The sequence below is a fragment of the Periplaneta americana genome, chromosome 6 (genome assembly GCF_040183065.1).
Source record: "Periplaneta americana isolate PAMFEO1 chromosome 6, P.americana_PAMFEO1_priV1, whole genome shotgun sequence".
Lineage (NCBI taxonomy): Eukaryota > Metazoa > Arthropoda > Insecta > Blattodea > Blattidae > Periplaneta > Periplaneta americana.
This window is the reverse complement of record NC_091122.1, coordinates 163,380,373-163,403,809: the sequence shown is the minus strand read 5'-3', so window position 1 is coordinate 163,403,809 and position 23,437 is coordinate 163,380,373. Positions and strand designations below refer to the sequence as shown.

The 23,437-nt window shown below is 35.6% G+C and overlaps 1 protein-coding gene across 2 annotated transcripts in view; it reads right to left on the bottom strand.

Annotated features, from left to right (window-relative positions):
- Nucleotides 1-23,437, bottom strand: part of fj (four-jointed box kinase) — a 904,662-nt gene that overhangs the window by 129,178 nt on the left and 752,047 nt on the right. For both annotated transcript variants that reach the window (XM_069829476.1, XM_069829477.1), the window contains exon 6: nt 6,137-6,183. The gene's annotated coding sequence lies outside the window, so the exon portion shown is untranslated. The remainder of the gene's footprint in view (nt 1-6,136; nt 6,184-23,437) is intronic.

Sequence of the window (23,437 nt, the reverse complement as noted above, 5' to 3'; positions counted from 1 at the left end):
TTTCAAGAAACCCCATATTAAAAATTATGGAATAGACAAATTTCGGGCAAGTTCATTATTATGAACTGTATATTGAATATTTATTTATATACTGTTAAATTAAGGACATCACTCGTTGTGTTCATTTTGTATTGAAATGAATGGTGACATTCATATTAATTTCAAGGTTCATTACTTAAATGTTACAAATCTATATTTCCGTAGATGATATGGAGAAAATTTTGGGAAATCATACAATGAAGGCATTTTTGTATTAATTTATTTTTTAATTTTGGGTGATTTTTGCCTAATAATTTCCAAAAGTCTCATTAGTCATCATTATTGTGTCATCTAGTTCGCTATACTTTTCCAAGTATTTTTAACGAATCAAATTTTATAAACTTGGCCCGATTAAAATATACGGCACCGAAATTCCGTTCAGGGAATCAGTAAAGAATCTAGGTATTTATATGGATAAAAGTTTAAATTAGAACATTCAAGTTGCAGAAACGTGCAAAAAAGTATTCTCATTAATCCACTCGTTTAGACGATTGAAGAATTTTCTACCCTTTTCCATGAAAAAAAAAAAATGTTAGTGCAAACACTCGTGATGCCCCACTTCGATTACTGTGATATTCTGCTTACTGACCTAAGCGTTACTTCGGCGCAGAGACTACAACGTGTTCATAATATGTGCGTCCGTTTCGTCTGCAATATTCCCGGGCTGATCACGTAACACCATCCCTCGAAATGTTGTCCTCGCTCCGTCTAGAAGATCATAGGAAAATCCACTGTCTTTCCCTTCTCTTTCACATATTGCATTTCTCCACTCCTGTCTATATTGCGTCTCGTTTTCAAAATTTATCCACCCATCATAACCTAGACACACGATCACAACACTCCTCATTTTTATCAATTCCCTCCCACCGAACATCCTCATATTCATTCATCTTCTTTCACTGTGGCTGTTCCTCGGCTTTGGAATTCCCTACCGAGTAATGTCAGGGACTGTCAGACATCAAACCAATTTAGACTAACGAATTATTTTTCTAACAATTCTTGTTAACAATAATAGCTATTTCAGGTTTCTCAATGTTTAATGGTTATATATATATCACAGATAAACATCTAAATTATCTCATTATTATTATTATTATTATTATTATTATTATTATTATTATTATTATAACTATTTCTTACCAATGTTTATTATTGTCACACTAACATTACTTATCCAACTTTCATTATTTACTTTCATGTTGTTTTATGGTCTAGATATTAATGTAATAACTATGTAAGCCAGGATAGGGACCGATGGCGGGCTTATGTGAGGGCGGCAATGAACCTTCGGGTTCCTTAAAAGCCATTTGTAAGTAAGTATGTATAACTATGTAAGCAATTGTATTCTATTAGAATTAGAGTCTGGCTGGGCGGAAGAGAAGGCCTACTGGCCTTAGCTCTGCCAGATTAAATAAATAAATTATTATTATTATTATTATTATTATTATCATCATCACTATTTCTTACCAATGTTTATTATTGTCACACTAACATTACTTATCCAACTTTCATTATTTACTTTCATGTTGTTTTATGGTCTAAATATTAATGTAATAACTATGTAAGCAATTGTATTCTATTAGAATTAGAGTCTGGCTGGGCGGAAGAGAAGGCCTACTGGCCTCAGCTCTGCCAGATTAAATAAATAAATAAATTATTATTATTATTATTATTATTATTATTATTATTATTATTATTATTATTACATGTTTAACGCTATGAAGCAGTTCGACGCGATGGGGTGGACGTTAAAAGAAGGTGCGTATTTCGAAGAGCACACTTAGACTACAAGAGGCAATATGTTTTGACTTTCAAATTTGGTTGGGGAAGCAAACAGGCCGGCCGCAGATGTCACCGTGGGACCCAATACGTCGCCGTATTCTCGTGACACTTGTTTTTAACTTGACTTGACATTGTTTGACAGCGCGACAGTTAAGTAATTGACGGCTGCTTTGGTCTGTGGTGTGAAGCGTGTTTCTTTGCTTTAAGTGACTGAAAGCGCGTAATGCGTTCTACGAAAGGAAGCCTTTCAGTCTTCATTCTACCAAAGTCTTTTTATGCCTACTTCTCAACCTAAAAATTTAATTAAATACTGAGAACTGTTATTCATTATCTCTACTTGTATCTTCTTAACTGAAAACGTTGTCGTGATAGTCGTCCTCATCATCATCATCATCACCCTGAACATCCACTTTCAACGTTTGGGTCCCTTTGACCCGTTTCGTTTTCAGGTCCGTGTACATTATGGAACCAAGCTCGATTGCGGTTGAAGAAAAGTAGCACAAAATCGGACAGAATAGTGTAAAATCGTTGAAGAAGCCAAGGTCTTGTACATGTCTGTAGCGCCAATAGCAGTGAAGAAGAAGAAGAAGAATGTGAGACGGAATTCTCTGGTTAATATCGCCTCTTAAGATAATATAGAACAAACAGACTTCAGAAAGTATGGGTTCGGGTATAAATGGCCCAGCAGTTTGTATTTGAATATCGTCCCGATCATTTCTATTTGGCCTATGTATATTTAGTAGCTGCCCAAAGTAATTCTTCCATCTGACTTTGACTGCATGTTCTGCGTTGGTTGGAAGTTTACTAGAAGAAGGGGTGGGAGTGAAGTACATTAAAAAAACTCAGGTACAATAAAAATTGAAGTAAAAATAAAATGATGTCCCTGTGTGTACATATACATACACACACACACACACACACACACACAAACACACACACAATCAAGTAGCCTATTTGAAACATCATCTCTACCTTTCAGTGTATAATAATCCGTGCCCCAGTCTTTATTTAATTACTAGGCCCTTCTTCTTTTGATAACAGTCTAAGCTGGAATTTTCAAGTTAAAGAAACGATAAAAATATCTGTTCCTCCATTCACTGTTTGAGTAGCTTGAGAAACTTCTTGCCCCAGCAACTAAAACTTACTCTAGTACAAACCCTAGTAATGCCGCACTTCGATTATTGTGACGTTTTGTTAAGTGGCCTAAGTTCTGAACTGTCAGTCAAGTTACAGCGAGCTCAGAATATGTGCGTCAGATACGTGTGCAACATCCGACGATATGATCACATATCACCGTCCTTCGCAAGTCTCTCGTGGCTCCGACTTAAAGAACGTAGAACTTTACACACTTTGTCTTTACTCTTTCGAATTCTGCACACTTCAACAATAAATTACCTTTCGTCTCGTTTCTCTTATCTATACTCTAACCACGACGTAAATACCAGATCACTTATCTGTGGCACGCTAAGTATACCTCTTCATAGAACATCTTGTTATTCATCATCTTTTACAATATCCACCTCGCGTCAATGGAATTCCTTGTCACAAAGTATTAGGGGCTGCAAGATAACAAACACCTTTAAGAACAGCTTAAAAGATAACCTTATTACCATTTCACTCCAATCATACTGATTTAAAATATCACTCACTACATTGTTACTTTTTTCTTTAGACATCATCCTGAGTGTGCTGTATTTTAATTGTCTCATAATAATCTCTTTCTATTATCTAATATTATTTGAAATATATTAACATTCTATGTATTTTAGTTTAATTCTGCTACACAGTTTATTTCAGTGTTTAATTAATAGTTCATAGTATTTTGTTGTTTAATTTGTAAATAACTCTTGTATACATGTAACTCTCATCTAAATCAAATTGTTGAATTCTTTGCAAGTTCATGCATATGTATATACACTTTTTGCTGGTTGAGTGGAAGAGAAGGCCTTACGGCCTTAACTCTGCCAGCTAAAATAAATTATTATTATTATTATTATTATTATTATTATTATTATTATTATTATTATTATAAAAGGCTAGGAATTTTCTTTTCATATGTTTGAGATCAAGTGTGCAATCTCAAGTAAAAAGATGTTAACGTTGTGTTTTATGTTTCTTAAGAAATGCAAATTTATTTGAGAATTGTTTTTTTTTTTCTATTTATATAACCATAGGTAATATCATATAATAGAACCAGAACATTTTGATAACTAAGATACTGTTCTGTTTTGTCTTTTTGTCTCATTTAAACATTTATAATGTTATTTATTTCAATGATGTATGTTATTCAAAGTTACGAAATCTTTCCACGCCGACCAAATGCTATTTCGAGAATGACGACACGAGACTCGAAAGACAAATGCAACGAACACAGCGAGCGAGAGCGGCAGTTATAGTGAGGGTCACAAAAGAACAGTTTCTAAACAGCAAATATTGCCGTCTTGTCAGTGTTGCCAACTATTACCAGACATCACACGATCCTATGTACTAAATAATTTATTTAGGCTACTTACCGTATTTTATGTTGGAAGGATATTCTAAATAATTCAATAATTTGTAACATATTTTCATTGGCAAACTATACGGGAAAGGGATCAACATGTCAAGTATTTTGTCTGGTAATACGAAATTCATTGGTTTGACTAAACAATTGACTCACGAGACCTAACCTAAAAATGTATTTTGTTTGACCACATGAAATTATTAGTACTAACTCCGAAAACTTACCTGACTATAGTCGTGAATTATAACCACAACGTAACATATAAAATAACTATTATGTATTAATATTAATACTGATATAAATTAATTATTAGTATGTTCAAATATCACTAGCTTCCAGTAACCGGCTCAGAAATCCAATACAATTTTAATTTCATGGAACCCCAGTACCGACAAATATTGTCAATATTTGTCTGAGCTGCCAACATACCTGTTACAAAATCACTACCATTTGTAGCATTTGTCAGTATCGAAATTCGAAATGAAGTTGGCAAAAGAAAATTCAACCTGACATCTAGAAAATAACTGTAATCCACTAGCATATGTAGTAATGGGGGGAAAAATGGTTAGGTTTCACACTTAAGGTATCAAGTAAGCTGACCCGGACTATAGTTTTGTTCATCTCTACTGGAAATCATACTGGGGTGACGAGACCTGATGGTCGTAACTCTGCTGTTCAGACCGAGTTGAACCGGCGATGAGCTCTTGCCAAAGTCGGCAGATCTTGAGCCTAATTTTCTAATTAACCATGCATTTAATTACAAAACCCATAATATACTTTTTTTTTATTTATATGTGTTATATTGCGCTCTTCAATCTGCAGAGTTATATAACTTACTCTCTGTATAGAGAGTCAAAATTGTCTGAGGAAACCTGCCCCTTTATCAAAAATAAATTTCATTGCACGTCGCAATAAACCGAATCTGAGCAGTTCTGTGAGAAACAGCCAGGCGTAGCTGTATTATAACTGATTACTAGGGCTAGGATTTTGATGAAATTGCATCTTTTATCTAGTAAGCCAGAAACATAGCTGCTTTAGTATTTATATGTTATGTGATAAACTGAGTGTTTTAAGACATATTTGTTAGGGCATTTTTTTTTTGCATTTTTTACCTATTTCAACTCATAAGAGCATCTTTTGTTTTTAGGCATTTTCATTTAATTTTGGCCATAAATCCCCGTTATTATTGTAAAATAATGTCTATTTCCTTTGATATTTTCTTTACATATTTTGTTCATTAATACTCATTATTTTGTATAATATTTTAATCGTTTTTCTACACAGATATTGCCATTTTAACGTAGTACACCCCCACGTAATGGATCAGTCCAACCATCCCTTCAATATAGACTCCTCTATACCTGCTAATTCCACATAAGAGTGGCCTTGTGGTAGACTACACGGAAACTAAAAGTAAAGTAAATCCATGGTGCTACAGCCCATGAAGGGCCAAGACCGACCAGCCGACTGCTGACCTCATGTCCACATGCCGACGCAGAGGTGGACGATCATACATGGAAACTACATCAGATAAAATAATTAATTAAAGTGTACTACTTAAAAAAATATGTAAAATTTAATTTAATTACTAGTCTAAATATTAAGTAGTACAAAACCTCTTTTCCTACTAAGTCAATTATGTAAGATCAATTTTTAGGGCATTTTTAAGAACATTTTTGAAAGATTTTTAGGTCATAAATGCATTGTTTTTATTACATTTTTTCATGATTTATAGGTCATCAAAATCCTAGCCCTACTGATTAAGCTACAGCAGGGCCACAAAAATGCAGTCACAAAATACCAGTGTCTTACCTTTATGCCAATCTTGCATTCACTGCCGCTCCGAATCGCACCAATCTCTGGAACAAAAGAGAAGCACACCATTAATTTAGCTGTTTTGAGTAGCAGATGCCCTGTTTTTGTCACAGTCATTATGTCCTACTACTACAATGGGCCTGTAAAGTGGAATTGTAAAAACGTATCAGCATAAAGGTTTATCCAGATAAAAGTCATTGTCTTGTCCAGCGTAGCGTATGAGAGTACAGACCACGTTTTTGATTTACCCTTCACCAAAATATTAAAGAAAGTGAACGAATTCTATGGCCAACCAATAGTTTACTCAGGTGCACTCAAGTAGTTGTATAATATGACTTCAAATTCAGATGAACTTGCTTCGATTCTCGGCGGTTTATCTTTCTTCCATAGAGAATGAAAATAACTTTCTTCTTGTGTTTGTTCTAAGTTGTCTCAGGAGATTTCTTTGCACATTCTGATCACTAGAGCCCGGATGTTTAGGCATTTATTTTGGTTAAAATAGGCAGACATATAGGCACTAAAATATTAAAAATAGGCAGTCAAATAGGCATTTATTATTCATGGAAAAAGACAAAAAATATAGACAAATACTTAATAAACTATCCCATACGGTACTCACTTTCCTTGGTTACATGTCACAACAAGATGCTTTTTTAAGTTGTCAACTGCCATAGTGAGAGAACGTTTTTCATGGCGGAAAAAGATCTTTCTACTGCTACTGAAGTGATGGGAGCAAAACATAAAACAACTTATTTCAGAAGAACTGTCTGTACTTTGTTTCAGAGATTGGGAAAAACCGACTGTGTATTGTCTCAAAAAGAGGGTGTGAGAAGGGATCAGGGACTTCAAAGTACGCGTGACTTGTGCGTGCAAGCGACAACAGTAACGGGACCTGGAGACTTGCTTTTAATACTTCCCTCATCCCCTTTCTTTCGCTGGTAAACCCCGAAGTGACTTGAAAACTGAAGGTTATAATGTTCAAACATCTTTGTTAAGTGACATAAAAGATGGAATCGGTAGGGGAGAAGAGTTTACGTCTTCTTGGAAACATATGTATTGCTGGAGAATAAGATGCTCAGAAAATATTTGTGAGAGATGAATATATATTTTTAATTTGTACAACCGTTTTTTTTTTTGTTTTTTATATATAATTTATGTGCGGTTTATTTTAAATGCATTAAAAACATGAAAATGTACAATAACGACGTAAAAAGGCTAAAAAAAAGGCATTTAACCTTAAAATAGGCAACGGGAGCTAAAATAGGCAAAGAAAAGGCGAAATAAAAATTGGGCCTATCGTCCCCAAATGTGAGGAAACGTGTTTATCTCTAATAGATCTTTCATACATACACTCAGTTTAAAAAAAGACATTTTGCCTAACACCCGGGCTCTCCTATAATACTGGTCTCATTTTCGGCCCACATTGAAACGTTTCTGTATAATATATTAACACAGAGTGTCTTTTCAAACAATGAGTTTCAATGTCAGTAGTTCCGATAGTACCGGTGTGTCCTTTGGTAAAAATTGTGATTACTGTGTATCGGATGAACGTGGAGCGCATTTCTACGTACTGACGTTCGAAGACACCTGACCCCTACGAATCGATAGTGATCGATCATTTGTTGGTGTAAGTCTGGCTTCTTTAGTTATTATTTCTACGAATAGATGGCGAAGGTAACCGTCAGTGTCGCCAATAGTGCGTAAATATACCCGCATTATAAAATTCAAAATTTCATCCCACTCTAATGATTGTAAAAAAAAAAACTCTAGATTTAACGGGAAACCGCTCATACTGTCAATTATGAGAATAATTTATATTTAATCTACATCAAAATTTCCCCCACATACTTTTACCCGTCTCAATAATAGTGCTACCTATTGAGAACTGACTTTTCCCATGGTTAGAAAGTTCGGTTACATGATCATAAAATTAGAGGCCACACATCTTTGAACACTAATGTACCACTTGAAGAAAAAACAAAAATGATATGATATAATATAATATAAATGAATTATAAGACTATAAGATTTAATTTTAATGCTCATTTTTCACAAGTTTGCTTTTTTATTCAAAAGGAATATTTTCTTAACTATCTTACAGAAAAGTGAAATTTTCAGATATGTTTATTTAGTAGACTTACAGGCACTGAAAAAATGTTTTCGCAAATCTAATACATCGTAAATACGTATTACTGAAGATAGTGTATTGAAAATTTTGAAAATATTCGCATGGAAAATGTTTGTAAGGAACTACTGTTAATCATAAACAAAATATATGTGCCCATGTGTTGTAAAAACGTCAGCTCTATAGCTTCAGCAGATTTCGAGAAAATAATTTAATATTATGAGGATAGGAAGTTGCGCACCAATATCACCTTAAAGGCATAATGCGATAAGAGTTTTGTTATGGAATATTAGTTACACTTAAAACAGATACAGTACCTAGGTAACATTGCTTTGTACTGTAATATTGTTTTGATTAGTTCATTGATTACTTTTATAAGATTAAAGATACCATCAATAGACTATCAATTCTATCTTATCATGTCATACTCAATCTCTCTCTTTCTTTTTTTTTGGGGGGGGGATATCACTTTCTTTATGAATGATGTGTTTCATTCATTGAGTACAGTATAGTTCATAGTAGTACTTGTAGACCTACAACTATGTTATTAACGTTTAAAACACAGCTGCAATATTAAGAAATTGGTTTTAGTAGGCTACTTTTGCTTTACAGACAATGATAATATCAAACAGTAAGAAGGCATATAAAAATAACGACATAAAATTTCACGTTCCGTTTGAAGTTCGTGCACCACTGTTTTCTTAATCCAACAGGCTGCTTATTCATACACATAATCCTTCCTCCTTCCATACCTAGAGCTTGATGCCCACGCACGACATCAAGGTCAGAAAAATGCGCTTGCTTTGACATCACTGCCATAAAATATTGTACATACAGGGACATCATTTTATTTTTACTTCAATTTTTATTGTATCTGAGTTTTTGAATGTACTTCACTCCCACCCCCTCTACTAGTAAACTTCCAACCGTCCACCACACAGAACCAAGGCCGCGTATGCAGTACTGAGTTAGTGAGTATAGTACGTTCCAGAAATATGTTCGCGTTTTCCAGTGACGAAAGAGCTTTCAATATTGAATCATATTTTCGCACAGATACTGTCGTCCGTTTGCCTATGTCGCATCCCGGTTTCCCCCACCTGCTTCTGTTCGCCCCTCTGTAAAGTCTAGTTGCTGGGCTGTCTTAGCTCTTTTCTGAAAACATTAATTTCTGTTAGGAATTGGACGTCTACGTAATAGTATACAACTGTTTAAAATAACTTAAATAAAAGGGCCTCGTTAAGTAATTAACTGTCATGTGATCCCCCCGCCCTTTGCTCGACCCTGCGATAAAACCACTTGGACGGACAGTAGATAGCATTTCTGAGTAATTTTATCTTTTCGGATTGGGCAGAAGTGAAGATTAAATTTACAGTACGTAAGGTACTCTTTTACAGAGTAGGTACAGAATTATTTCAACATGAGTTACTCGTACGAAGCACGAAAATAGTAATTGGCATTAGGTACAATAGTCTACAGTGCGATAACATGCACATTAGAACTGAAGCCTGTATCGAAATGATCGGCCACTATTTAAAAAAAATGTGTTTAAATATCCATATTATGATTATTTTTCAATTTAACTTCATTCTCTATAATGTACGCTAATGTGCTGTAACAGTACAATATACACTGCATAATTAATACGTCCGAATGGATAGCTCAATTCGTCAGTAAAAACACTAAGTGTTAATACAGTACTGTACTTTGATTAAACAAAAACGTAATGAAAATTATCAAACTCAAAATTGCGATATTTCCTAGTTTACTGTACATAAATGGATGAACTACTTTTCTTCCCTCCTATACCTAGAAAAGTGATTTGTTTGTATTTTTCGCCAGTATCATCGAACTCCAGTCTTGGAAGGGTGAGCAAGCGGTGTTTCCAGTTCTAGATCTTTAATCCGAAGATATAGCCAGGTTAATATTAAAAATGTTAGTAAAAATAAAATGATGTCCCTGTACAACTCGTGTATAATCTTATTATGACACTCGTGAAAATTATCGCACTCATGCCATAATCATCAAGATTATACATTTGTTGCATAATTAACTATTACTGCATATTTGCATGCATATTTTGAGGTTTCTTGGTGCATAAATTTCCGTGGTTTAATGATGACAATGACGGACGATGATGATGATGATGATTACGGATATGAACATTACTGCAAACCCACGTGGTTGTCGCTTCCTTGCGAGGAACTACCGCTCATTTCAGGAAACAACACCACGCAGGTGTAGCATCAATTAAAATAACGCGGAACCGGCGCGCCGTTACGGAAGACCCGGCCGGCCTAGCCAGCGAGCGGCATTCTCATTGTTTGTTTGTTATTTGTCCAGCCAGGAGAACGGGTTCGCCGTACTGCCGTCCGCTGCCGATTGGCTGCGTGAAAATAATTATCACACGGTACACATAGAGGCTGCGGAACAGAGCGTACCGGTTTCGATATCCGCGTAAACGACTTCAGGTCTCACAGCGCCATTTTGCTGCACTATTTACTACTGAAGCAACGCATTGTTCTCCTCTACACTAGTCTCATTTGCGGACGGTTAGAGCACATTAACAAGGAACTTACGTAAAAGATCTTTTGTGCGAGATCGTGCGTATTTGCTTGGTTTCCGCACAAAACCAATCCGCGGAAAGTCTAAAATTCCACATCCAGTATTCCCAACCTAACACACATAACAATTTCCCTCTTCTTACCGCTTAAGTGACATATTGATTTTACTGCTTTAGGCTTTTAACATAGGGGAGAGTTGCCCTATTTGTACCATTTTACACATTTTATTTTTTCTAATTTTAACTGACAAATGTTTAATCATTTCAATAGCGACATCTTAATTCCTGGTATGTTGGGAGGATTTTCCTAAAAAGAAAAGTTTACTTCAAGTTAACATAAGTCATGACGTTCAGTTTTCTAAATGTCTACAATGAGTACAAATTAGGCAACTGGTTTCCTAAATTGTACCATTTGGTTCCTAAATTGTACCAGATACATCAGGGCATCAAAGTTCTTGCTGAGGATGGTGTCCATCAAGCAACAGCAATACTGGCCTTTCTTTGGTAGGATGGACGGAGGAAATTAATTGTTGCATCCATTTGACAAACAATTCAGAGTTGATGTAGCCAGTTTCTGAAACTGTAATAAAAATGACCGGTGGAGCACCAACAGACATAATCATGGGAGGAACATATTGACCAGATGCACTGGCACATCGTTGCATTCCCTCCATTTTCTCCGCTCGATATCACACCCACTTCTTTCTTGCCTTTCCTCGGTACGATTTTCTGTGTCTTCTTCTGTACTGTGGAAAAGCCACTTTCATCCACATTGAAAATTCTCGTGGATTCCAATTTGTATCTTTCACTAATGTTTCCCAGCAGATCGAAGAATTCATAGACACGTTCCTTGTTGAACCCTTTCTCTCGAGCCAAGGCTGTTGCCTCTGTCTGCCTACACAATTTGGGATGCCTCTTCAGATAGGCTGTGCATAATACCATTTCTTCAATGCTTGGTCCTTTTCACGATTGAAATTAAGTGGCAGTCCATTTCTCTGAGTTATATCGAAAGCAAGTTTCCTAACATCTGTTGGAGTTAATCCAAATATCATTTATTCAAACTTTAGAATGTGATTTTCAAGTTCATTTTCAATTTCTGCTGAAAATACTATGGTTCTTCCAAACGATTTCACATGTCCATTAGCAACTACGTTTGTGTTTTTCGCATGTCTTTGTATTGTAGGCTTAGGCACATTGTACATTCGGGCACATTCATTTATTCCATGATCGCCATTCATATATGCAGCAATAGCAAGATTTTTGCCACTCCGGAATTAATGTAAAATGCAATTAATAATTTGTTACAAAGAAAGAAACTTAAAAATGCCAGAACATGAAATGTGAAAATTATTCGATTAGATTCTAAATGCATAATTTATTGTGTTTATGCTATTTTTGTCACAGTAATTTTTATTATTTGTAATTAACGTCTGACATGACTATTTTAAATTCAGAATTGAATGCGTTTTATTTCGTAAAAATAAAAATTACAGTATTATATTCATGTTGAAATGATTAGAAGTTAATAAATTATAATTACTCATTTAAATTAGGGATGTTTTTCTTCATACGTCACTATAATTTCAAACATTTATAATAAAAGTTCTCTATATGGTACCGGTACATTATAGGAAACTGAAGCCGGTACAAAATACGCAACCTCGCCATATTTTCTTTGTTAAATTCTTGCTGCTTAACGGTTTCTAACAGAAGTCTGTAACTTAATGACAATTACAATATATAAATGTAGTTTTAAATAATATATAGCATTATGGACTTCCACTTACCTTTCGGAAGTAATTGTTGTAGCCAGGTAGCGCAAAGACTAGATTGAAACTACTTAAAACAAGTTTTTTCACTTCACGTCTGCACAACACTACCCACAGGCTTCGTCTCTCATAAAATGGCATATTTGTAGATGTAGTTCACAATGTTTGACGTAGATCACAACACTTATCAAGGAACTAATTTTCAAGACGGTGGTACAATTTAGGCAACGGTACAAATTACGCAACTCTCCCCTATTATTTTTAGAGACGTTCAATATAGTAATAATTATAAATTGGAAACTTACCACTGCAATTTCACCTAAATTGCACTGTTAATTATTGTTTTTAAATATTTGCAAAAATTAAGTAAACTCTACAACTCCACTAGAGTTACTGCATTCGTGATGCAAGTAACATTAAGGAAGCCGTGAAAAAATCAACAAGATTCCAGATGCCGATGTTATTACTGCATAGAAAACATTTTAAAGCAACAATGTTGAAGATAGATATTTTTGTTTTGCTAATTTGCCGTCATTGAACAGAAACCAAGATGGAGATATCATTGCAACTAATTAGAAATTCCTCTTTCAGGTATGTAATAAACGATCTTCGTACAAAATAATGTACGATACACGAGCGGTATGTTTTCTTTCAATTCTCGGAAATTAAAAAAGCTCAACTACGTTTCGCTTTTTCAAACTTTTCCTCGAACATGAAAACGTCAACATAACGCTCTTGTAACGCATATTACTATTGTGCGAGATCGTGCGTATTTGCTTGGTTTCCGCACAAAACCAAACCGCGGAAAGTCTAAAATTCCACATCCAGTATTCCCAACCTAACACACATAACAATTTCCCTCTTCTTACCACTTAAGTGACATATTGATTTTACTGCTTTAGGCTTTTAACATATTATTTTTAGAGACGTTCAATATAGTAATAATTAGGCCTATAAATTGGAAACTTACCACTGCAATTTCACCTAAATTGCACTGTTAATTATTGTTTTTAAATATTTGCAAAAATTAAGTAAACTCTACAACTCCACTAAAGTTACTGCATTCGTGATGCAAGTAACATTAAGGAAGCCGTGAAAAAAATCAACAAACTTGCCGATGTTATTATTGCAATATGTTATATAAATAATATTGTTAAAATATTAAAATGAAAAATAAATCATTACATAACCTTACCGTTTGTTTTAAGTTCGCATTTACAGACTGGGGGGAAAAAAAGACAGACGTATATCACGGCCTGCTGGTGTACAGTAAACACAGAAAACATTTTAAAGCAACAATGCTGAAGATAGATATTTTTGTTTTGCAAATCTGCCGTCATTGAACAGAAGCCAAGATGGAGATTCCATTGCAACTAATTAGAAATTCCTCTTTCAGGTATGTAATAAACGATCTTCGCACAAAATAATGTACGATACACGAGCGGCATATTTTCTTTCAATTCTCGGAAATTAAAAAAGCTCAACTACGTTTCGCTTTTTCAAACTTTTCCTCGAACATGAAAACTTCAACATACCGCTCTTGTAACGCATATTACTATTCCCTTCACGATGGAACAATATTTAAGAACGTCCAAAACTGTACGATTTAGCGTTCGTGCTTCTAGACATTTTCACTCTCTTACGCTTATTTCACTTAGAATCCATGTTAAATGTTGGGTTAGGCTCTCGATTATTTCTTAAAAATATAATAAATGCATGTGCTGTCTTAAGGCTGGTTCACAATAAACCGGGAACGGAAACAGCAACGAGAACGAGAACGGAGTTAATGTTAAAGTAAATGTATTTAAATGTGAGCTATAGGCCTATGTAATGTAATTAACTATTGTGAATTCTCACATTTAAATATTTCCGTTCTCGTTGTCTTTTCCGTTCCCGGTTTATTGTGAACCAGCCTTCAGTCTTCGTTCGACTAGTGTTTGGCAAAGGTGCTCATCCTGCATTTCTTTATTGTATTCCATTGCATGAAGATAAAAGCCAACAAGACGAAGACCATGGTTACGCCTATAGGAAGAAAAGTAAAGAAGGTAAAGTTGCGAATTCTAAATGAGGCAGTAGAGCAAGTTGACAGATTCAAATACTTGGGGTGTACTATGAGCATAACATGAGCTGCTGCCAGGAAGTCAAAAGGAGAATAGCAATGGCCAAGGAAACTTTTAATTGAAAAAGGAGCATCTTCTGCGGACCTCTGGAGAAAACTGAGGAAGAGACTAGTGAAGTGCTTTGTTTGGAATGTGGCATTGTATGGGGCAGAAACATGGACATTACGACGAAGCGAATAGAAGTATTTGAAATGTGGATATAGAGAAGAATGGAACGTGTGAAATGGAGAGGCAGAATAAGAAACGAAGCTGTGTTGGAAAGAGTGGGTGAAGAAAGAATGATGCTGAAGAAGAAAAGAAATTGGCTGGGTCACTGGTTGAGAAGAAACTACCTTCTGAAGGGTGCACTAGAAGGAATGGTGAACGAGAGAAGAGTTCGGAACAGAAGAAGGTATCAGATGATAGGCGACATTAAGATATATGGATCATATGCAGAGACTAAGAGGAAGGCAGAAAATAGGAAAGACTAGAGAATGCTGAGTTTACAGTGAAAGACCTGCCCTCTGGGCAGAACACTATGAATGAATTACAGACCTTACATTAGCTTTGAAGCTTTAACATTTAAAACAAGTCAAGATTACAATTTTTTTGCAAGGTGAAGAGAGGTGAGGCCGAGAATTCGCCGTAGATTACCTGTCATTTACTTATTGTTGGGGAAAACCTCGGAAAAAAACGCAACAAGGTAATCAGCGGAAACGGGAATCTAACCCGAACCCGAGCGCAGCTCCGGATCAGCAGGCAAGCGGGTTGAAGATTGGAATGTGTTGGGGTTATTGGCTATAATTACTATACTTTTGTCATCTGCAAATAAAATGGGATGACCTGTATGTTTTATTAGGAGGGCGCAAGATCATTTATGAATACTAGAAAAGTAGGGGACCTAATATTGATCCTTGTGGAACCCTTGTGGGATAGGCCTATAAGTTAAATAACACATAGGCCTGTATTCAATGTTTCCATGGTTACTGTGTGGAAAACCAGAGGCACGAAATTCATCTTACAAGTTACTCTAATTCTATGGTACCTCAAGTGACGTCAGGCGGTGACGTCATCGTATTACTAAAAAAGGGGACAATTTTATCCGTTCAGTTCCAAACCCACTCCGTCTTCCTGAACTTTCCTAATGGCATAATAATAAAGAAATAATAATATTAATATCGGCATAATAATAATAATAATAATAATAATAATAATAATAATAATAATAATAATAATAATAATGTTATGTTTTATTTAACGACGCTTGCAACTGCAGAGGTTATATCAGCGTCGCCGGATGTGCCGGAATTTTGTCCCGCAAGAGTTCTTTTACACGCCAGTAAATCTACTGACATGATCCTGTCGCATTTAAGCACAATTAAATGCTCGCAACCTTGGGCATAGAAGGCCAGCGCTATACCAACTCATCAATCAGGTCGACTAATGACTAATAATAATAATAATAATAATAATAATAATAATAATAATAATAATAATAATAATAATAGTTAATTAAGGTATTCAAGCTTTACAGACGAGGCAGTCGGTCTGAGAAAATGGTGAACATTATCTTCAGAACAAGAAAGGATAAAAGGAAACGTTCGTTTCTGTAGCGCGTTGAAGAAGGTGCCATAGAGCTTTGTTGCACACAATGGCGACTGAAAAGGTCCCGAAGCGCGGTCACGGACAGATAATGGGGGGACCCTCAGAAAAGGGATTACAATCGTTTCGTCTATGGAAAATCTGACATCTAAACCCGTCCACTGACGCTTCAAACGTAATGTGGGAAACATTTCCGCCGCGCCGCCCTTGAAAGCCAGTCACATGGACAACAATGCGTGCACTCCATTCGAACACACGACTTGACACCATTTTGTGTATTCGGCCAGATCAACAGGTCCCTCTCCAGCGAGAGTGTCTCTCAACTTCGGAGGTGGAATTCGATGCATTTTTGTACCGGAAAGGGACAACAATATCATCACCTTCGTCTTAATCACCGTCCTTTCAAAGGCTAATCACGATTTCCATCATCTGACTTGGTATTCGAGAGATTTGGACGTCGAAATTCGAGCCGATATTCTTTATTGAAGTTTTTTTTTTTTTTTTTGTGTTTTATTGGTAAAGTTCTGAGCTATGAGGTACAATAAAGCTCTCTTCTTCCTAGTCTTCTGCTTCGTTATTGCCATTATCAACATCATCGTTGTTAACAATATTACAATTAAGAGTTAGCCAATATTTGTAATATCTTCATAAAATACGATTCTTTTAGCAACTGCTACAGGTACCCCTAGCAGGAGACTTCGACCTAGGATACCTAACCACTGAAGATGTCTACCGCAGTAGTAGACGAAACGTCTGGGAATATCTGCACCAGTAGACTACGGCATCTTAGCCCGGAAGCTCCGTTTCAACAATACGTGATTTTTTTTTCTGTGACAAAAGTTTTTATTTGAGATCAGTAGAAGGTAGAAATTAATAATAATTATATTCTCCTACATTATTTATGACTTTCTAACAATGCTGTTGGGGTGTTGTAATGTACAGTAGTGGGGTAAGTTGCTTGTGGGTCTTATCTGATAACATTGCAGCTTTGGGTTTCTCCCACACTCCACTCCAAACAAAGCACTACATTAGTCTCTTCCTTAGTTCTTTTTCCAAATATCCGCAAAAGATGCTCCTTCAAATTCATTCATAGTCGTTCTACCCAAGGGCAGGTCTTTCACTGCAAACCCAGCATTCTCCAATCTTTCCTATTTTCTGCTTCCTCTTTGTCTCCTCGTATGATCCATATATCTTAATGTTGTCTATCATCTGATATCTTCTTCTGCCACGAACTCTTCTCCCGTTCACCATTCCTTCCAGTTCATCTTTGAGAAGGCAGATTCTGCCCAACCGGTGACCCAGTTAATTCTTTTTTCCTCTTTCTAATCAGTTTCAGCATCATCCTTTCTTCATCCAATCTTTCCAACACGGCTTCCTTACGCTCGTTAAAAAATGTATCGTACTCGTAAAACGTAATTTCCCTCTTATTTCACAAAACACACACATTTCGCGAATTAAACGCTACAGTAATATACTTAACATGCTTTTAAAGTACTCATCTACCCTTAATTTTGAATTATTTTTTTTATATTTTATTTTTATGTCATCTGAAAGTTTGAACTTCGTGGTTTTAAAAAATATATCAGTTTTGTCTCTATGACGTTTGATTAATTAATTAGCTGAGTTTTTATTGACTGGAAGCACCCTTTCTTTAAACCGAAAGTGCAGTTCTTCAAGTGCCAATCCTTCACATTCTGTCAATTTTATATATTTTTGGTGTAATAACGATTCGAATTTGGCGGTAGAGTTTGACTGTATTATTTTTCAGTTAGGAAGCTGTGTGTTTGGTTTTACAAGTTTTCATACGCTCAGGATGTAGATGATTTTTATCCATGTTCAGTTTTACGGCATTTTACATTAATATTAACACAAAGTGCACTTAGATTTGAGATATTTTCATCATTCTTGCACCAAAACGAAGCTGATTAACGTAGCTAAGTGCCAAACTACAAACAGTGTCCTACTGCTTAAGAAAGTTAATTTGGAACTCCAAGATTTTAAATTTTTACTTTTATGTTTGAAGTTAAAAAAAATGAAATTACATTTTTCCTTAGTGGAATAAGATAGGGAAAACCTGTTTTCACAGCTTATTCTCTGCTTTTTTAGGAGTAAGACAGTGAAAGAAATTTTGTTCAAACATAAAAATTGTGGGACAAGGACTAAAACAAACAAATTTCAATTGTCTCTTAAAAAAATTGCTCCCTTTCCCTCTCAAAAATATTTGAGGCGTTTGTTTTGTGTGAACATTTTTAATTATGTGTCAAGCAATAGGAAAAAAAAGTTTAAAAAATTTGAATAAAAACTGCAAATTTTTCTCCCAAGGGTAGGTAAGTACCTTAAATATAAAATTACTAAATTTTTGGCAGGATTTAGGCACATTTCGCGTATATCGTGATAGAGAAAATCTACCATTTCTACTTATACAATATCCGTCTTAAGTTTACTTTCCTGTTATTTCTATTAAAATAATAATCCAATAATCCATGTGAGCATTTTTCTTCTTCTTCTTCTTCTTCTAGTTTCCCTACCACCTGTTCCATATATTTATCTTTCCTTTAATTTATAGGCCGTAAAGTACTTTAAGATATCATCACCAAATTTTCGTAGCAATATTGGTGACGATAAGTGTTGGTAGTACCGTAAGTACAGGGACATCATTTTATTTTTACTTCAATTTTTATTGTACCTGAGTTTTTGAATGTACTTCACTCCCATCCCTTCTATTAATCAAGTTCAACCGTCCTCAACACACATCCAAGACCGCATATACAGTCATAGTAGCCTTACCGTCATAGTAAACAGTACGTTCCAAAAATATGTTCGCGTTTTCCAGTGACGAAAGAGCTTTCAATATTGCATCATTTTCCACTTGCCTACGTCGCATCCCGGTTTCCCCCACCTGCTTCTATTCGCGCCTCTGTAAAGGCTAGTGGCTGGGCTGTCTTAGCTCTTTCCTGGGAACATTAATTTGTGTTAGGAATTGGACGTCTACCTAATATTATACCCATACAATTGTTTAAAATAACTTAAATAAAAGGGCCTCGTTAAGTAATTAACTGTCACGTGATTTCCTCCCTTTCTACGACGCTGCGACGTAACCACTGGGACGAACAGTGGATAGCATGTCTGAGTAATTTTATCTTTTCGGATCGGGCACAAGTGAAGATTGAATTTACAGTACGTAAGGCATTCTTTTATAGAGTAGATACAGAATTATTTCTACATGAGTTACTGATACGAAGTACGAACCTGGTAATTGGAATTACGTACAATAGTCTATAGTGCGATAATATGCACAAAAGAACTGAAGCCTGTAACGAAATGAACGCCCACCATTTTCAAAAATGTGTTTAAATATCCATATTATGATTATTTTTCAATTTAACTTCTTTCTCTATAGTCTACGCTAATGTGCTGTAGACAGTATAATATACACTGCATAATGAATACGTTAGCATGGATAACTCAGTTCGTGAGTAAAAACACTTATTGTTAATACTGTACTGTATTTTGATTAAACAAAAACCTAATGAAAATTATCAAACTCAAAATTGCGATATTTCCTAGTTTACGTAAATGGATGAACTACTTTTCTTCCCTCCTATACCTAGTAAAGTGATTTGTTTGTATATTACGCCAGTATCATCGAACTCCAGTCGTGGAAGGGGGTAGCAAACGTGTTTCCGGTTCTTAATCGTTGATCCAAAGGTATGTATGTATGTATGTATGTATGTATGTATGTATGTATGTATGTATGTATGTATTCACACTGCAGTGGGTATATACCCGGTGGCAGTGGTAACTAATTGCACTCAATAATGACAATAATAAACTTATTAATTAAAAATACAATTAATAATAATACTAATAATTAATACTAACAATAATTAATAATAATAATAATAATAATAATAATAATAATAACAACAACAACAGGGAATATATTAAATTAAATGAAACGATCACTTAAAATAACATTTGAAATAAATCTAATTTGTATCTTAAAACTAAGATCGAACTAAAACTCACGTGTATGATATGTTCATATCTGCACAAGTACCTTTCAAATTACACTCATTTCGCTGTCAACTGACTCACTGCAATGGAACTACGACACATTTCACTGATTCTATCCTGATTTCACTAACACTTCAAAAACATTTCACTGTTCAAATACTATGCACTGCCACTATAAACTATAAAGCTTCACTGACAGGAACACGTTTCACTTACACAGCACACTTCACTGACAAGACATACTTCTTCACTGATACAACACACTTCACTGACACAACATAATTCTTCACGGATACAACACTTCAATAACAACATATCATTACACCCTTTAACTACTGTGTATAATTACCGTCTATTAGTAAGGTCCTTAAGCCTATTTTTAAATACATTTTTGGTTGTTGGTAAAGCCTTTAGTAAGTCTGCAGGTAAAGCATTCCCTGATAGTACGATTGAGAAAATAAAACTGTCCAGTGTCCGTCCTCTGTCTTCTTTCCCTCAATTTATATGAGTGGTCGTTCCTTGAAGAGTAATTTGGCGGCTGCAACCTATTTTTTATTTATCTCCAGGCCAGGTTAATATTAGAAATGTTAGTAAAAATAAAATGATGTCCCTGCAGTATGAATACTAAAGCAGAAAAATTGGTCCGATTTATAGCACTGGTAAGAGGGACATTCAATTCCGAAGAACTGGCAGATGATGTATTGCCTCCTGAGTGACGTCACGACAGCGGAGAAAGGAGGCAGATTGGAGCAGGCCCGCACTCTGCCGGCTGTTGTAGTATGGAATTTGAGGAATGTGGGCAGACGGCAAGCGAGGAGTCGTCAAACAGATACAGAGAGGATCCGTCTTGCACTGCAGGAGACGCGTTTGCAGCAAGCGCCACTTCTACTGCAGGACACACCGAACAATGACTGCGGTGAACCGCAGACTGGAACGCGGTCGGAAGAGGACAGAGACGGACAAGTTCCGTCAGTTGTCTTCGAGCGCATTTCGTGATACTATGTGGGAGTGTGGGATTTCTTCAGGCACGTTTACCCCGATGTAACATTGTTGCAACTTAAGTTGACAATAAATCATTTACGAATAATAATAATAATAATAATAATAATAATAATAATAATAATAATAATAATAATAATAATAATAATAATAATAATAATCCGTGGCGCTACAGCCCGTGAAGGGCCTAGACCGACCAGCTGGCTGCTGGCCTCACGCCCACATGTCGAAGCAGAGGTGGACGATCATCCAACCAGAATGGAGGTATCGTGTGGTTAGCACGATGATCCCCCCCCCCCAGTCATTATAGCTGGCATTCGCAACCGGATTTCGCTACCTATCGTAGCTCCCCAAGTGCATCACAATGCTGGGTGGGCACCAGACCCATACACTGGCCGAAATGTCATGAGAAAATTTCTTCCCCCATGAGGACTTGAACCAGCACGCATTCCGTAACGCGAGTCCTAGGCAGGATGCCAGATGGTACCACACAGCTCTAAAACGAATATTGCCATTGGACTTCAACAATATTCTTAATCAAATAGTGGTAACATACAATAAGTATATTCCAGATTGCAGTGCTAGCCTTAGGATCCCCCCTCCATATAAAGGAAAAAAAAAATCCAAGATCTGAAATTATCATTTACGAATGTTGACAACAAATGTTCAGAATTTACTTGAGATCAGAATGCTGAGATAAGAAAACGTGCTGCAATTTTGAACCATTTTGAGGAATAAACTTCTTCATTTCCGCTCCCTGATGGTTTCTGTGATTCACATTTTAGTTTACAAAATACAGTGCCGTTTCACCTTATACTTTATGCGTCTGACATTCGAGAAATCTGGTCACAGTTTCTCATTAATACTGTGACGTCATCAAAGCCCGCTACGTCACGCAAACGATAAAAGCAGCGCTCTTCTGCTCAGATCGGGAATGTGTAGAGTAAATGTAAAAGCTTAACGAAATATTCAACTTAATTTCATCATCATCATCATCATCATCATCATCCTTGCATGTATTGGGCCTAGTGGCCCGTTACGGTCTCTTGCCAATGCTTGAACGGTCTGCCCAAGGATCTCTTGCCCACAGGATGGTCATTTAAAATTTGGCGTGGAATTCTAGAACGAGGCATTCTGATGACATGTGATCCCCAGTTTTGTCTGTATTTCTGTAGGTATTCCGTAATCGGTTCAATCTGCAGTTCTTTCATAGTGTCAAAATTTTTAATGTGATCCATTCTCGTGTACCCCGCTGTACGACGCATAAATCTCATTTCTGCCGCCTTTAATCTTTGTGAATCAATATCAACTTAATTTTAATTTAATAAAAGAAATATTATTTGTACACAAATGGGGATGATTAATAAATATGGGGACTATAAAGGCAGACATAGCTCAGGAATGATTTAAAGACCTACAGTACTTAACAAAAGTTTAAGACCATGAGCAAATTTCATATAATTATTTTCTGGTCCTATATTTTTGTTTCTATTTCCCTCATGAATATTTTGTCAATTATTTGGACTATGAGATATCTATCGACGCAAAGAAAGTAAAATTATGACATTTAGTTTTCGAGTTATGATTTTAATGAAATATTTTGTTACTGTAAAAAATGTTACATTTATAATTACGGTATAATTTATTGATGCTAAACCAACATGTTTATTGTATTCATGATTTTTTTCAAGCAATTTGAGAAGTGTGAGAACACATTGGCACCAGAAAGAAAAATTTAAAAAATTTTATTTTCGTTTTATAATTTTTTGCATATTTTTCCAAAATAAGGAAAATAATAGTATAAATAACGTTAAGTAAAGGCATTCATAGCTTCACTGTGGAATAATCTAACGTAACCGGACCTACGCCAATCGAAAGTACGAAATCACGTACTTTCGATTGGTGTAGGTCCGGTTACGTTAGATTATTCCACAGTGAAGCTATGAATGCCTTTACTTAACGTTATTTCTACTATTATTTTCCTTATTTTGGAAAAATATGCAAAAAATTATAAAACGGAAATAAAATTTTTAAAATTTTTCTTTCTGGTGCCAATGTGTTCTCACACTTCTCAAATTGCTTGAAAAAAATCATCACTACAATAAACATGTTGGTTTAGCATCAATA